The 15,568-nt window shown below is 37.8% G+C and overlaps 1 protein-coding gene across 12 annotated transcripts in view; it reads right to left on the bottom strand.

Moving 5' to 3' along the window:
- The window catches only part of LOC310902950 (uncharacterized protein), a 327,410-nt gene that overhangs the window by 240,303 nt on the left and 71,539 nt on the right, over positions 1 to 15,568 (bottom strand). The window contains exon 2 of one of the 12 annotated variants that reach the window (XM_083845354.1): positions 7,269 to 7,438. The exons of the other annotated variants lie outside the window; for them this stretch is intronic. The gene's annotated coding sequence lies outside the window, so the exon portion shown is untranslated. The remainder of the gene's footprint in view (positions 1 to 7,268; positions 7,439 to 15,568) is intronic. 12 annotated transcript variants of the gene reach the window in all.

The raw sequence follows: 15,568 nt of genomic DNA, 5'->3' as shown, positions 1-15,568 counted from the left end.
ATTTAAATGAACAACTACAGAAAAAAAATGACATCACCAACAGGCCTAAGCCTTGAAAAATGGAATCCTTGAGGAGCAAAGTCAACCAAATACCGAGTGACCTATTAGGGAGCAAAGCTCTGATGTTTTCAAACATCCAACTTCACTCTTCTTGCCATCTTCACCATTCCCACATGGATGCTAGAATAGCTCACATATTTTTATTGCTTATAATCATTTCTATTATGTATATATGCCTTGTTTTTAACATATCCATCTTTCAGATTATTTCATTCTTCTGCCAGAAAGCAACTCTGCAGTTGCATTTCACAAAGTCCTTTAGCTGCAGTTCACTGCAAAGTTTTCTGGACAGGTACTGTAAGTTATGACATGAAAACCAGAGATTGGTTTCAGTCCAGATCCAGCCATAGCAGCCTGTGTGTTTGGGATTTTTTCCCTGATTGCTTTGTTCATTTTTCTCATTCTGAATTAATTACGTTCAGTGAGATCTCTCAGCTTCAGCAGTAAGGTTTTCCTCCAAGAAAAACAAAGTTGCAGAATAATTACTTACATTTTTCTTTTGGGATACATTGAAAGCTAAACCATTCCTTTTCGCTTGAGAGGCAACAGAAATAAGTAATTCCTTTTCATGTTTTCCTAATGCATGTTATGAAGTGTTTTTTTTTTTTTTTTTGATTGTCTTTGTTTTTAAAATGTAAACAGCCAGTAGCCCAACCACCTTGAGGCTAGAACTCAGCAGAAGGCAGATACACTGATCGGTTCTGAAAAACAAAGCTAAAAACTATCAACACGTGTCTTGCTGGTTCCAAGCAATTCTTTAAAGCAATCACAGATTAAATGGAACAAGACTGCCAAAACCCAGGAAGAATTATTAAGATTGTTTTATATAGGTGCTATCAAATAAAACAGATTAACTAGTACAGAACTGCTGACCTCAAACTGTGAAGCTGTAAAGGCCTTAGGACTACTGAATTGCAAATATAGTTACAAGGGATTGAAAAAATGAGACTACACAAACTTTAGGATTACTAAAACTCCGTGAAATCAATTTTTAGAACAGATATTACTCTACTGACAATCATTTGTTTCAGGATACTTTGCTATTTCTTGTTACGAGATCAAGAAACTCTGCCAGCACGTCTGCTAAGTACCAATAAGGAGCAAATCATTGGTACATTCAGCAGTAGGATTCATTTTGAAGTATGAGCAAGAAGGAGCTAAATATCTACCAGAGATTCTGAATTGGCTCTGGTCAAAGTTGTTACAGGTTTTAGTCTGTTTCCATTCTCTTACACTTTTGTTAGCCCCAAAATGAATACAGCTTGCTAACCCACTGGACTGTCCCTGAACACTGAGCTGAGTAAGGCACTATATACAAGCTCTCTCGCTCCTTGCTGTCTTTATGTACTAGCTCTATCCAGTAGATGTTCCCTACAAAGCCACTGAAGAAAATGCCAAATATAAAAAATAAAACACTACAACACTTAATCATTCCTGTTTACTATCTCCTCACCCAGTGATAAGGCAGCACTCCCACTGTACTGCGTACAGTACTTTTTGCTGACAATGCTAAATGGAAGACATATTACAAGAACAAATACAGGTTTTATTAGAAAGAAAAAACAATGGCAGTATACTACAGGTTTTTACTAACTTCTAAAATAAGCTTGATGGCAATGCTATGGTGACCTTAATTACATGGGGATATCTGTAGGCTCAGCTTCTCCCCATCATACTTATCAGCACGTTTTATTTTCAGCGTGCTTTTGCAGTACCATCAGTTATTGTCTTCTAACAGTGCTTAAGAGATTTTATTAAAAACAGACCAAAATTTGTGAGAACACAAATATTAATTTTGCCAATAATGCGCTCTCTCAACAGAAGCACATGCTCTAAGCCTCTTTTTCCATGATGCAGCTGGTGATTCCATATATCTTCCTTACAAGCTGCTTAAGGACAGCTGGAATTCAGGTCCTCAATCCATTATCCTACTGCCTGAAGCCAACCCAAAGGAATCCCTTCCTCCAGTGATACTGCACTACAAATCCCCAGGGTAGCCTGTGCAGACAAGTATAAATTTACCAAATATTGTTAGACAGCCAAAGAATTGCACAGCGATTGTGGGCACAACTGCTATGCTCAACTATCCTGGCTTCATGGTTGACCACATCCATGGGAACCAAACTATTTCCAAGCAAACTCCAGAATTACCATTTAGCAAGAACCATGTTAACAGTAAAATGAGTAAAAAATAAAAATAAATATATATATAGCTGCAAAATCTTAAAACAAAGAAACACCCCTATATTAAAAAGTTTGAAAATACTACAGATGGCAAAAGGGAAGGAGTATCACAATTAGGTTACTTATCCAGGGTAAAGATGAGTACCCAGAGAGCTCTCCATATCTGTACGCAGCTGACCTGACCACCTAGTTCAGAGCTCAGTGCACTTTCTATTTGCCAGCACCATCTGAAAGTCAAAACCTCACAGAGGAAGGACACTAGCTTTGCCACATACTCTTTTCTCTAGGACAGCATTGTGTTAGGACAGACATCTTTGGGTGGCTGTGCCCAACTCTGTCTTTGAGGGTATTAACAAAATAAAACAGTTTTGCTCAGTTTTCTTAATTTGTCTAAACAGTACAGAACTGACAGATATGTAAACCTCACAGAAGACAATAGACTACTCGTACAAGCTTAATATGGATGTTTGATTTTTTGGGGGGGGAGTAATATTTTGACATACAGAAGTTGCAGGCAATAAGGAATTAGTGTACTCTTAAATTTTGAAAAAAAAAAAGGAATGTTAGAATTCATTCTCTGCATTCATGACAGATCTTGTAGCAAAACCTTTTAGCTGTTCTTAGTTAAATTTCAACAGATCTAATGCATGTACAAGCGTGTCAATTCTGAAGCTAAGATCCAGAGACTGACTTTGATTTGGGTTCTGATGTCTTTCATTCTGAAACTGCCAGGTACTACTGCTGCATACCAATCAGAAAAGTGCTTGCACATCATCCTGTAGCAACTTCTAGGATATGTAATCTACAATGTAAGACTTCTGAAAAGAAGTATTGTTCCTACATTTACTGAAATTGAGTATACTTTATGATAAAGGGCTGACAAGACCTTGATAAGCTTGTCTTCCCACATGTTCTACATGACTTTATAGCTTTTATGGACTGTTTCAAGTCATTTTTGATCTTTTCACCCCAGGAAGAGGTGCTTCTGTTTAGAGTTTTCCATAAAATATCCACTTATCACTTTACCTTTTTCATCCTTAATGCAGTCTTCTGAAGTTTAGTTAGATCCAATAATTTCTGTTTAACTGTGTATCTAATTAGAGTATAAAATACTCTAAAATATAAAATAAACCATAGAAGTTATTTTGTGACAAATGTGACAAAAAGTCTATTCAAATAGCAAAAGCCAAGTATGTCCTAATCACAATGGATAGCTATTGATAATGGATAGGTAGGTGCTATTCTAACTAACATCTCCCTCTCTAAAAAATATTAAATAGCCAGTATGTTGCTGAAGTCAATGCTACTTCCAGAGAATTAATGAAAGCATAGTATAATTCAATAGACACTGATTGATGGCCCTTAAAGGTTCCAACAATGTATTTTTTAGCAAAACCAGTGAACCTTATCTTCCCAAACACAAGTCCCAAATTCTTAAAATAGAATAATATATCGGAATAGTTCTACAGGTATATTACCGATGGCGTTCTAATGTATTGCCTCTGTAGATGTCTTCTGAGACCATCTGTGTAAAAGTACTTTTGCATTGCAGAGGCCAAAGACTAAATTAACATGCTATGCCTTTTTCAGATGCTAGCAAGGAGGCTTTGGGAAGCTCTCACTAGTGTATAAAGAGCATTGGCAGTGTGGCTTTTTTGTTCCTACCAAGCAGTGAGCTAACACAGCTGGGAAAACAGTGCAGTACGTGTTAACTGTGAAGTTAGCAAAAATTCACTGAGGCTTCATCATATATAGTCTGATGGTTAGTTTCAAAACTCTTTCCACTAACAGTATCTTCTCTTGAAGCACCTACATATTTGCTCTCTATTAATAGTGACACACAGGGTTTCAGGAAATGAGTAACAGGTGGCCTCCCGGTTCCCAGTACACTGAGTGATCGAGTACAGACTTGACTAAAACTCGATTCACTAAAAGTCTCATCTTGGTGACTGGTTTCTTGATATGAATACTGATATTAGGAAGCTCTTAGGACACAAATGTGATCTCACTTTTTAGCATCATCTTGTCCTGAAATGGCTTATGAGAAGCAACACAAGAGTGAGTTTATACCAGCAACTCTTTCAGAGCACCAGAGCCAATGGTGCAATAATCGACAATATCCTACAAAAGGATAGCTAGAGGTTAACAGATGCCTTTCATTCATAAAAATCTATGAAATAATGGAAGATTTTGCTTTAAATGCTCACATTAACAGAAGGCAGCAAGACTTCTCTTAAAATATAATGTTGTTTACAGCTTTTGTTAGTCTTCCAATAGTCTTTTTGAGCATTTTCTTTAAATTATGTTGGTGAATTTGTACTGCAGCGCAAAAATTAAAACTGTGTCACTTTGTTGTCTAGAACAGACTGATGACCCAGAAAGATGCTCTGCATTCATTTTAGGAACTGCTTTCCTTCATGTTTCTTCTCAGCTTTATTTCTCATGCACTAACAAATTTTCCACTATCAACTACATTTAATGTTTACATCAAACAGAAAGAAGCTCTACTTTGATGTGTTCTCATGACAAGTAGCAGGTCAGAAGAATTGATCAGGAATAACCTAGCAGAATTTGTCTAGACTGCAATGTTTTCTGCATCCTAAAAGTTTTATTTTCTGGTAAACACAGGTCCTCTGGAGCAAGAATGATTCCAACACAACAGGAACAGGGTTCACAGATAACATCCTTAGCTGACAATCATTCCTTACTAGACAACTTTCCTCTATCCTCACCTTGAAAAATAACAGCAACATAATTAGCAGACACTTCTCCAAAGTTAAAACATCCCCAACACAAGGAAAGAAAAGAAAAACAAACATAAGAAAAGAAGAAAAAGAAAAAGAAAAAAAGAACAAGAAAAAAAGAACAGTTTTCCCTACAGTTTTTTTTTTTTTTGCTATATTCACATGCTACTTTAGAAAATCCATGACAGGCATGTTCCTATAATATTATTTCTTGAGCATTTGATTCAAAATACAGGCAATGGTATCTATTCAGTGAGTGTGAGGTTGTTTTTTTAGGATTATACTAACAACCGTTTATTTTCTACGCAGGTATTTCTACTACACATTCTGCGCATCAGTTGTTTTGTTTTGTTTTAATATAACACCCAGGTTGTGTGATGTGAAATCCTTCTTACAAAACTGTTTCATTTTTAATATCTGCTTTCGAGTCCCTTAAACTGCTGAGCAAGTTGAGGTAAAAGAAATATTTGAGACTCATTTTTCCTGAGTTATGATATATTGATACTGTAGTGGAAAGCTCTGAGGAACAAGGAGGTCTATCTCCCAAAAGCATTAGGAGCTCTTGAATTGTTCTTCAATTGTGTAGCACTTGAAAGTACTTCTCCTAAACATTAGTCTGGAAAACACATGAATCTACTGGTGTCACCTATTAAGCCTATCTAGAACAACCAGAGATTCTGAAACTTTCATCCGTGTGCAACTCCACAGAACAAATGTATCACAATGAATACATACACCTCTTTAGACCTCTTTAGCACCCAGACCCTTCATCGGGTAAAAACGTTCCAATCATAAGCCACCCTGCCTGGAGTATCATGTGCATGTTCCAGCACACAGTGAGTAAACTTGTGGCTAATCCCACCTGCATCATCATCTGCTTGGCAGGATGCCATGCAGGCAGTGACAATTCATCTTCAAGATGAAGATGACAACCTAGGACAACAAAGGATAAAAGGGCATGGGAATTAGCCCTTTCCAGTGAGAATGAGAAAGGACTATTTTATTTCTTTTAGAAACAAACAAAAAACAACTATGCAAACAGAATTTAACTAATTGGAAGAATCTGTCCAGGTATGATAATGAGTGTGAATAGAATAGGAATAAAATAGTGAGCGAGATGGAGTAAAAAGTATTTTTCAGGCCAGATGTGGGAGGCAGCTTAATACTACTGAAATGGTAGAGGTGAGAGTGACAGAAAAGCAGGTGAGACCAGCAAGAGGGATAACGGAGTGGCATATCTACTAGAAAAAGGAGGGAAAGACTATGGAGGAGTAAGAACACTGTTCTTTGCAGAGAGGAAAAGTCCAGGAGTCTAGACCCTTTATTTCTTAGAAATGTTACGGAGAGGAATCTCTGAATTCTTAGTCATATAGGACTGGAGGAACTGCAAAAGAATAGTGGCTTCTGTGAGATCAAAGATTAGTCAGCCGTTACAAAGCAGCAGGGAGCAGGATTTTAGATGAGATGTTATTTCATTAAAAACATCAGGAAGGACCCATCCCACATGACTCTGAAAGCACCTTTGATTTACATAAGCTAAGGAGCTAAGACTTTGGTTTTTAACCAGTTCACAGCAGCTCTTGGCAAGAAGGCTTACACAACAGTAACTTTCTGAAGGACAACCTAGAGAAAAAGCAGGTGACTCCTAGTGACTAATAGCTCCCCGTGTCAGCTTTGGGGGTAGCACACCGACAGCCACCTTCCTATCTGAAAGTGTGTGGTGCCAGTATGTTTGACAATTTGTAGCTTACAACAGCTACAACTCACAAATAGCAGGTCCATGCCAGATGCCAACATTGTTCTGCCACGTTTATGTGGTACAATAATTTAGTACTAGGTATAACTATCTAGAATGCAAACAAGATATTTAAGAGTATGTAATTTTACTAGCTTCCTTCAGCAAGAACATAATTAAAATGTCCCTTTGAGGGAGCCCTGGAACTTCAGGAATTTGATGCTTAGTTAAACTTACCTTTAAAGCAATAATACTTTTGTATTATATGCCTGACTTTCAGTACAGTTTTGCAAAATAGTGAGATCTGCGTTTGCTTTAGAGTCCAACAAGACACACGTGTCCTGAAGGACCAGCGTATCGGAGACAGGAGGTCATCCTGGCAGATGGCACTGAACAGGAGCAGAACTATGCAGTACAGATCAGCACGTCCTCTCAGGCTGCTGGCGTTTCAGTGAATTACAGAAAGTTTTTATCAGTACATTTTTGGCTTTGGGCAGTTTGCCATTAGAAATAGAACTAGTGAATCAATAAAATTTATGTCTTACAATCTGCACGATATTAATGATAAGTCCATCCCCTCTCATTTTCGGAGCTCCTTTATAATTTAACACAGCTGCAGGTGTCGACTTTGGAGATGACTGACACAGCTGAAGAGGAATTTGAATTGTTCCCGTGTTCTGCATAAGCTGAACGGCTTGAACACCTCTCTTGTTGTCTAGGAAATGAATACAAAATTAAGTTAAAACTTTCACAGTGCTCTCACTGAGCTATTTTCAAGGAGTAATTCTTTTCAGGTCAAAACAGTCTGAAACTAGGTCTTGGTCCTGTTCCCACTTTCTCCACAATTTATTTTAGTTACGAATGCTCTTCAGCATTTTTTTTCCCCAAGTAACATGGAAAGAGAAACAGAAAGATTTCAAAGGTGTCTTATCCATGAGAAAACATACCAAACTTCTTTTGAGGCATGCTGACTTCACAGTCCATACCTAATTATTTATGTATTCCATAATCATATCTCCATGGAAAAGAACGTGTCACATCCAACTCAGCTTTCAGAAAGGTCTCTAGCAGCTGAAGGCCGTTTTCCCCATGTTCCTTTTAGTTTCTTCCACAATTCAACGTAAGAGGGCACAGAAAGGAAGAGACATTCTACTACAGTATTATTATTTGTCCTCCATTGGCTGTAACTTTGTCCCCCAACCAATGTGTTTCCCCATCACTGCACTGCATCATTACAGTCATACTGTTTGGTTAGATTAGTAGGACATTAGGCACCAATCCTTTGCAAAAGACTTGCAAGAGAAAGACTTCATCTCTTGGTCGGGACCTCTACAGGCTACTGTAAGAAAATTTATATTGCATTTGTATACAATCTACAAACGTGCTGTTTGTATTTCCTAAACACAATATTGAATCAAAAGACTAAATATTAACTTTTTTTTTGAAGCTTGCACGTAGTAAAGAATAAGAGGCCACAGAACTGCAGAAAGGCAACACAAAGGAAGAATAAAAGAGCAGAGACCCATGTCAACAATGGCAGTATGAAATAGGTCTTCAGACATAGTAAACTTCTGAGTCAAATTCTCTTTCAAAGATTTGTAACCACGTATTGTAAATACTTGATGCAGCCAATGAAAATACTCAGAAATGGCAAGGCTGGCTAGTCCCTTTTTGTCTTGCTGTGTCCTTCTTTGCAATCTGTTATGAAACTAGATCCCTAGAAAGTAAGATTGAAAGCCAAAGGAAGAAGTGTTCCCAGGCAGTTACATTTGTGTTTTAAAGCCTGCTTTAGGCCTGGTAAAGCTTAGCAAAACAGAGCAAGAAGTTAACAACTATCATTGTCAGATTTTTCTGCATCTGCCTTCCACAAATCCAATTATTTAACAAGGAACTGTCACTCCCAAAGTGAGCATTAGAAAAGGGAAAATACAGACCTTTATCAATGTTTTACTGTACTGAATTATGTAAACAAGGCATTTTTGAATCATCGTCCTTCGATATACACCTATATTTCAAATGTTATCACAGTCTGACATAATAAGACAGGGAAGATAAAGCCTATGTGGGATCTCAGTAAGACCAAGGTTTTCTTTAAAGTCTTTCTCATCAGGTACCTTTTCTAGGTCCAGCTTGTACCTGCAGCCTACTCCATAAGCCAGTTATATCTTTAACGTTGGAAGCTAGAAAAAAATAAACAAACTGAATGAATACTAGGGCTAAATACTAACTAGAGATAATACTAAACTGCCATACAGAAATAGAGCACAAAGTCCCCAAAATACTGGACAAAATTTTGATATCTGATATCCAAACCCCAGACTTCTTAGCTTGCTGTCTAAGCTAATATGCAGCTGTCTACTGTCAGTGGTCAAAGAATATATTGGTAGGAAACTAAATATTGCAAAAAATGCTGAATGAAAAATGTATAAAATTAAACCGAGTTTAAATTATTCCATTAAAAAAGAATTTTGCGAGTGATCACAGAAAAGTGACTTGTATGATAATGTTTCAGATGGAAATCAGCCAAAATAGCTTGGCTATATGAATAAATTTCATGTAAATGTTATCCTAAAGAACATTTTTGCAAATATTGTGCTCAATATTAGACCTTTATAATGAGCTACCTGATGAAAGAACAGAACTGCTGTTTGAAGGAAAGCTGTCATTTATCAAGTGATAAAATATAATAACTTGCATGTTAAATGAGATCTTTTAGTAAGCTGTTTCAAAATAATTGGCTAACACAAACCTACCAAAAGAATCTAATCACTTTGTTAGGTTAGTGTGATCACTTACAAGATCATTCAAGAATCAGTGCAATAAATGAATATTTAACAATATTCATTACTCCACTGAGCTCATGAGAATATTTCAGCTCTGGGCATCATAGCCTCACAATTTTACCATGAAAACAGTGACGGATCAGTGATGAATTAGAGCTACCCTGAAGCATGGGACATGATTCCACAGCCCCTTTTTACAGCAGCAAGACACATCACACATTCAGCTCTTCTGAGATTGCCATTTAATAGTTGCCTTCTATTTGCAGATTCCTTTATAGAGTGTGAGGTGGTAATAAAAAATTACTCACTTGTTTTTCAGTATCCTGACACCCACCAGTGTTATAAGGTGTCTTTGGATGTGAACAACAAGGCCTAATGCATCAGTCCCCCTAAATCCTCCATCTCATGGGATTTGGATTTGATTACATTCCCAAAAACCAGAGATGGAATTACCAAATTCTTCATTAGCTGTTGTGACAGTAGGCACATACTAGGCAAGACACTCAGACGCAGTATTTACAGGCTATCATTATTTCTTAATTGCAGCGCTATTCAGGTTGAAGGAGCTGTTAATTCATGGTCTCGCAGATGTAACTGCACTGTAGTACATTACTAAATCACCCAATCCACAGCAGATAATTTTAACTGTTTCTTACTACCAATGAACGTCAAGTCCCAGAGCAATGGTGATACCAGACACGTTTTTTGTGAGCTTCCAGCTTGCCTTTAAGAGCACACTGATTAGATCTCTTCTGAGCACATAAGTCATGTTGTCAAAACACTAGCAATTCACCTACACAGAGCTCCAAAGTATACTCAACCCTGGCTTTCAAATGCTGTGGAAAATTCTTCCAGGTTAGAAATGCTGCTTGATAACAAATATGAAGGAAAGGGCTAAGGTCAGGAAATCTCTCATTGGCCTATTTCATTCCCTTGCGGGAGGAACTGTACTTAGACAACCTTAAAAATCAGTACATAAATCCTGAATTAGTCAGGGATAACACCGCAAGCACTGTCATCAGGAACAGCACTCTTTACACAACCATTGCAAGACAAAAGCTTTATTCAGAGAAAAATCTCTGCCAGAGAAAAAGAATCTGTTAGAGTTGAGAAATATCAATGCTTGAGGCCTTTATTATCTCTAAATTTTCTGTTCGATCCCCAGGCTTCAGTAATTGATCTGGGAAGGAATTACGAAATAGCTAACTGCTAAATATTCCTGATATGAAAAACATGACAGAAAAAAGTGCATTGCTATAATTAATCAAGATGTGACAATAATAAAAAAGTTTCATGGAAGTCACGTGTAACCCACGACCACTTCTTAACTGTGATAGAAAAGTTTATTTAAAAGTATTTTAAAACTCAGTGTTCTGTTACTCATCAAAACAGTTTAGCTGATAACCATGACAGACCTCATAGATATTATATAAATGCACTTACATTCACATAATTTTACTATGCTTTATTCTTTCCCTTGTATGAATCCAACAGTTTCATGCTAAAAGTAGACAAGCAACAAAAGAATTTGTACTCCCTTACAATCACTGCAATGGACACACGATACTGCATTTCAGAGCCTGAACAAAACATCCAGTAATGTCAGAGAAAAGCTCGGTGCTACATTTGCAGGAAAACATTCGATGGCATAGTACTGAGGGAACATTTATAGCAGATCATAGTTTATAAAATGAATACTACTTGGAATTGCTGCTGTACCACATGGTCTTTATTGATTGATGAAATTTGGACTACTCTGGTAAAAGCTTCTTTGAACAAAGAAGCCTCAATTACATGAAACTGCATGTAAGACACTTCTTACCAAAAGCGTGGCCAAAACATTGCTGCTAGCAGAGCAAAAAAGTAACTATGAATTCAGACCATGAATAAGAAAAAAGCTCACTAAAGTACTTAAGAGCAGGTATAAAATGTTTTAGACTTAAAACAATTGATGCAAGCTAGAACAAGATCCAGAGCCTCTCATTCTAAAGGAATCCCTGTGTCCTATGTAGCAGCCTAGGTTGGACCACAAAGGCAAGCAACAAAATCAGACCTCGAGTATTCATAAACGGAAGAAATACAGGTGATATGAAAAATGGTATACAGATCATTGATTTTCTTTAGAGATATGAAAGAACACAAATCACTGTCTTGTTTCAAGAAACAAATGTAGTTTAAGTTATTTGTGGTAGGTAAGAGTGGATGAAGAGAAAATCTTGCCCTGACATGTTAAAAACTATTTCAGCAAAACAGGGAACTACGGATCAATAAGTCCTCCAACCTCAATATCAATAAGTATGATGGAAACAAGCCACATTTATGGGAAGTTAAGTGAAGTCATGTCTCTCTGGGCTAGATCTAAAAATGTCTTGTCTGAAATTTAGGCATCCCTCCCCGAATCAGGCAGTCTCTAACCTGAACTCCCTCAGATCAAATACCTCCTTACTTTAAAGGCCCCCATGCCTGTAGAGATGCCCAGACCTGCTGGCAGGACTGAGCAGCATGATAGCTAAGCTCTGTTAAGATCCATAAACCAAGAGTTCGTATGTTTAAGGACCAAGGACTCTTTTGAATCACTGTTATCTGAGCATACCTACACATGCCAAAAGGACTAGGTTAGACACTGAATTCAGCTACCACATTTGCAGGAAAACTGGGCAAACAAAATTTGCTCCTCTGGCTGAGAAAATTTTAATCCACATCTCCTCTTCCAAGACAAACCCCTAAATTAATCACACAGTGCACCAGAAAGCCAACAATGCTAAGAAAGCTTAAAGTCAATTAAAACATGAGCTGCGCAAACTGAAGTCAGACAACAAATGTACTTCACTGAAGTTCAGCTTAGCAATGCAGAGTTTTAAAACAGAACTTCACTAAAGTAAAAGAGGATTGAGGTAATTTAATAGCAAGGTACCATAGAGCTATCAACACGTCATTTACAATAAATGCAAAAACTGCATTGATCACTGAATACTACAGGAGCTGGCTGTGATATTCAGTGTAGTCTTCACCAAGTGTCATGTCAAAGACAGTACTAAAAATGTGGCACCAGGACAAAAATGCTTCAGCAAATGAGATTTTCTATGTTTATGGCTTAGAGGATGGTCTGTCTTAAATTTCTGGAAGAGTTTCAGACTGCAACCCAGCACAACAGGTTGCAGTTTCCTGAGGAGGAAATTTTTAGCAAATGAAAACTCAGTGCAAAGCTTTGAGGAAGGCAGATGTTCGAGCCAACTTTTCAACACTCACACTTTTTTTTTATGCCCAGATTGAGCAATTCTGCTACTCTAGTTTTGAGATTGTGAATTCACAGAACTTCTCCAATTCCACAGAAATTTAGTCTTAGAGCATCATCTTTCATAAATCACAACATTCATCGCCAGGCTGGGTACTAACTCTGAATATGAATATGATCATCAGCCGGACCATTTCCTACCCTAAAACAGGGACCTGTTCACACATATTCACAGTTAACAAGATATTTATCTTTAAATAAATTCCATTAATTTAACATGTTAAACATTTGTGACATGTTTGTGACAAAAGACACCACTACAGAATTCAGCACCATTTACCTCTGTGGTCACAGAATACAGCTCACAATGCTGCCTGACACCACTGCGCAGAGATGTGTATGATCCTTACTTCATTTCTGTTTATGTCAAACTCTGCCTGTCTGGCTCTATTTACAGGTATAACTCCCTCAGAGTTGACGCTAAAATTTACTCAGCTTACCGTTAGGTTATAGTGATGAAAGGGATACCATTAAAAAACAAAACAAAACAACTCACATGAAACAACAAACCCAGCAATTCCTACAGCTGCTTCTTCACCATACTATTTCAGGTTTATGACTGCAGCATTTATGCCACCCAAAATGGAGGATCACACACTACATCTTTTTGTCTCCCCATAGTTCCTTTAATTAGAACTCATTACATTAATAATACTTAGCTGGTAATAATGTTCATCACCTATAAGCCATTATTTTCAAAGCAGTGCATACATAGCACATTAAGCAATTAATTTTCAGTACAACTTTATGGGACAAAAAATTTGATCTCCCTTTTAAAGACAAGAGGAGGTGCATCAGGGAAGGTGAACAATACTCCCATGAAACATCATTGTTGGAAGTAAGATTAGAGCTCAGCCAGCCGTGAATACAAGAGTATACTCCTGCTTTCATCTTCTGCCAATACAACGAGGTAGGATTTAATATGTGACTATGCTAAAAGTGTTATAATTTGTAAGATAAATAAAACGGAAAATAAAAAGATTGATTGGCTCCCCATTTTACACTTTCACATCATGATGCAAATCTTAGGCTACGTTTGGGCCTTTCACACAGCAGAAATAAACAACCACCGAAGTTTCCCACGTATTCATCACAATACTCACTCCCAAAGTGACAACTTCCATGGAAGCTGCCACGCAGCTTACAGCTGTGCTCCTTAGTCATTCTAGTATTACACACCTAATTTCTAAGAATATAATGATTTGTAAGCCACCTGAAAAAAATACCAGAATATCTTCACTGCTATAAATACTAAACTTGCTCTGGGAGTCTGCATGAGCTGCAGGCTTGCGTGCTGCTCTTTTGGCTGGTCTAACGGAGAGGAGCACTGATCCGAGTGAGGCTGCGGGGGGCCAGTTGCCAGCCATAGCAGATCCCTTCCAGGAGCAAGGCTTTGCTTGACGCTGTTCCAGGCTCTGCTCTGTTTTACCAGATGCTCTTCCAGCAGCGCCAGAGTGAACAAAGTTTGATTCCATAAGAGTCAAATATTTGACAGATGCTTCGATATTTCTTTACTAGAATTGATGGCCAGTTTTAATCTCATCTTTTGCCTCTATTTACAGGAGGCAAGCAGCTGGTGTTCAGTATATTTTTAGTGTCTGAACCATGAAAAGATAACTGACTTGCTGCAGTTTCCTGGTTCAGGGTTGCCATTTTCCCACCTGCTTCTTTTGCAGATGGAGCTCCATGGTCAGGACAACCAAGACAAGGGTTTACAGTCTAGAGACTTTTTTTTTTTTTTTTCTGATCACAATTTGTTATAAACCACACTTACTATAAGGCTGAGGTCTACTGCCTGCACATCTCAAATCACCAAAAAGGAGCCCAAAATCCTGGTGAGTGTACAGGTAAACAGAATTTTTAAAATACATGTATGCCACATATTAAAGACTCTTGCTACGTAGAAGATAACAGATCTTGCTAAGAAAGCCAGCACAGTGCACCATAGGAAATAAAAGTCTGACTAAAGAGTTCAGGGATTGCTTTCAGATATTAGCTATTTACCATAAGAAAACACCCTGTGAAGGTATGGGGCTAAGCAAAGATAATGGTCATTCCTGCTGAGCTGCATTACCCTTAAGTTGTTGAGCAAAAGGAGGAAAGCTAAAAGGACAGGTTAGTAGACAGGAGTGAGGATGTACAGAACAATTCCAGGCATGAGGTGATTTAGACTGGGTGGAAGCTAAATACTGTCGGCTTTCCGCAGCTTGCTAAGTATACCGTTCAAGCCTGCTCAGCTTACTCTGTGAGCACACAAAAGCTAAATCAATCTAGAGCCTTTGGAGCCTAACTCTCTGGAGACCACTGTGCAGATGGTATATTTATATTTTAAGTGAAAGAAAAGCTCACTTGACACCTGTCATTCCACTCCATACCTGAAATTCTGTTGTGTCCTTCAAAGCAGCAAAAAAATGTCCCAAATGTCAGCCAGACAACTTGTTTGCACTCAGTAAGAGCACAGCACCTTTGTTTTGATGTCATCTGCCAATTCTGAGTTATTGACTTTGCTGTATGATGGCAGAGATTATTCTCCTCCAGCAAGTTCACTTCATGGCCACGAGCTACATAGAACAATACGAAGTTTTGTAGCAAAAAAAAACTTCAAATTTTATATTATACACTTGGCTGTGAATTTTGTTCTCACACTGGGCTTCCACAACTAGTGGAATGTTTGTCAGTATTTTCAAAGAGCTTCGAAGTATTTTGTTCTCATTCTAACAGTAAAACCTGCCCTTCTCTGCCACAGCTATGCTCCATCAACACCTAT

The sequence above is a fragment of the Anser anser genome, assembly GCF_964211835.1.
Source record: "Anser anser genome assembly, chromosome: 7".
Taxonomy (NCBI): domain Eukaryota; kingdom Metazoa; phylum Chordata; class Aves; order Anseriformes; family Anatidae; genus Anser; species Anser anser.
This window is presented reverse-complemented; position numbering and strand designations above follow the sequence as displayed.